At 37.8% G+C, this 2,502-nt stretch overlaps 1 pseudogene; it reads left to right on the top strand.

Annotated features, from left to right (window-relative positions):
- Positions 1-206: 206 nt before the first annotated feature.
- Positions 207-1,394, top strand: LOC120521099 (annotated as a pseudogene).
- The last annotated feature ends 1,108 nt before the right edge of the window (positions 1,395-2,502 follow it).

A 2,502-nucleotide genomic window follows, 5' to 3' on the forward strand; every position in this document is an offset into this window, starting at 1 on the left:
GTACGCTATCCATAGGAAGGCATTTACTCTGAAAAACAAAAGTGTAACTCCTGGATCCCTACAAAATTTAAAAGCAAAATGCTGAAAATGAAGGAAAGAAGACAAAGTTTGTTTGTAACCTGTAAATTGGGAAGCATAATACCTTCTTCTTCTGCCACAAAGAGTGGTTATGTTGCATCCCTTGAAACTGACAATCAAATCAAAAGTGGACATCATTGCAGGAGGTAAACTGTGACTCAGATCAGATTTACCTCCAACATACTGACTTCCTTCATGAGGATACAATTTTTCTATCTCCATCCACACTAAACTCTCCTGTGAAAAATGGTATGCTGAACATTAATGTTGGTGGGAAGACATACAAGATTGCCTACAAAATTGCAGCAAGGTATCCAAAAACAAGAATTGGCAGACTTGCCACATATACAGATCAAAGCAGGAAGCTAGACCTGTGTGATGATTACACTGTACAAAACAACGAATATTTCTTTGACAGAGACCCAGATATTTTTCATTATGTTTTTAACTTTTATAGAACTGGAGTTTTATGGATTAAGGATGAATTTTGTCCAAGAAATTTCCTAGAGGAGATAAACTACTGGGGGTTAGAATCAAAATAGCCAAAGATGCTGCCGAATTTCATTTGAAGAAAGGCAAGATGAGCTTAATGAGCAGTTAAAGGTTCAGAAAGAACTACAAGCTGAAATTGAAAGAGAAGAAAATGAAGACCTTTTTAAGGACATGAAATATGGTGAAGAGAGGAAGAAGGTATGGAATCTCATGGAGAAACCCTTTTCATCTATCACTGCTAAAATAATGGCTGTTGCCTCAAGTCTCTTTGTGTTAGTATCTCTGGTTGCAATGACGTTAAACACTGTTGAAGAAATGCAATACAAAACTCACTCAGGAAATCCCAGTGGTAAAACCTACCTTGAATATGTTGAAACACTATGTATAGCCTTCTTCACAATAGAATTTCTCTTGAGGCTTTTTTCTACACCAGATATTAATCGATTTGTTAGAAGTGTTTTAAATGCTGTTGACTTAATAGCAATCCTTCCACTTTATCTTCAGATAGTATTAGAGACCTTTGAAAATGAAGACTATGGGAGACATGATCATGATATTGAGACAGTTGCTAGGGTGGGTAAAGTTGGACAAGTCCTGAGAATAATGCGATTAATGAGAATCTTTCGGATACTAAAGCTAGCACGTCATTCAACTGGATTACGGGCTTTTGGATTTACCCTAAAACAATGTTACCAGCAAGTTGGATGTCTCTTTCTTTTCATAACTGTAGGCATTTTCACATTTTCTGCAATGGTTTATACTGTTGAGCATGATGTTCAGGAAACCAACTTTACCAGCATTCCACACGCTTATGGTGGGCAGCAGTAAGTACAAAATTAGTTGCCTTATTTTTCTTTCAAACAATTTGTAATTCCTGGCAGCATTTATATATATCAGATTATCTGTTGCGTATATTTTTTTTATTGTGTAGTATTTGAATTTAACATGATACTTGTTTGTGGTTTGCATTTAAGGGCAGCGCTGGGTAGCACTGCTGCCTCGCAATTAGGAGACCCAGGTCTGCTTCCCAGGTCCTCCCTGCATGGAGTTTGCATGTTCTCCCCCTGTCTGCATAGGTTTCCTCCGGGTACTCCAGTTTCCTCCCACAGTCCAAAGACATGCAGGTTAGGTGCATTGGCAATTCTAAATTGCCCCAGTGTGTGCTTGATGTGTGTGTGTGTGTGTGCTCCCAAGGGTGGGCTGGCGCCCTGCCCAGGGTTTGTTTCCTGCTTTGTGCCCTGTGTTGGCTAGGATTGGCTCCAGCAGACCCCTGTGACCCTGTAGTTAGGATATAGAGGGTTGGATAATGGATGGATGGATAGATGGTTTGCTTTTATATGACTGATGAAACAGGAGAAAATCATGTTTCTGGATGTTGAAATAGATTTTCACCATTTATGAGAAAACAACCACAATAATCAAGCGGTAGTCAGTAAAGTGTATTTATTTTTGCCCTAAGACATTTTCAAAGACATTAACAAAAGTGTAGCTATAGCAACATGTAAGGGTAAAGTTCAATAAGGAAAACTGATTAAGAGTAAGAGTCTGTGTATGAGTACCTTCAGCTCTCAATGTGAAATTATTTTTTATAACTAAGTTCTGATTAGTTTAGATAACTTAAAAATACTTAAAAATGTAATTGTTTTTGTTTTGCACTTATTTGATTATATTTCATAGCACTGTTTTGTCGTCATTTTACAATGTTTAAGCGTGGGCACTACCATGTTCTTTAAAATAATGACATACATTGCCAAACAAATTGGCATGTTGTGATGTCAATTGAGTAGGTAGTATGACATCATTACGCCATCACTATTTAAGATGGCAGTGTACATTGTCACATTTACAATCTTTGTTGCATTATAACATTAGTAGGTGGCTTTGCCCCCTGCTCACTTTGCTCGCCAATCCCTGGGCCTGTGCTATACACTA

Source organism: Polypterus senegalus, unplaced genomic scaffold, assembly GCF_016835505.1.
Source record: "Polypterus senegalus isolate Bchr_013 unplaced genomic scaffold, ASM1683550v1 scaffold_4203, whole genome shotgun sequence".
Classification (NCBI taxonomy): Eukaryota; Metazoa; Chordata; class Cladistia; order Polypteriformes; family Polypteridae; genus Polypterus; species Polypterus senegalus.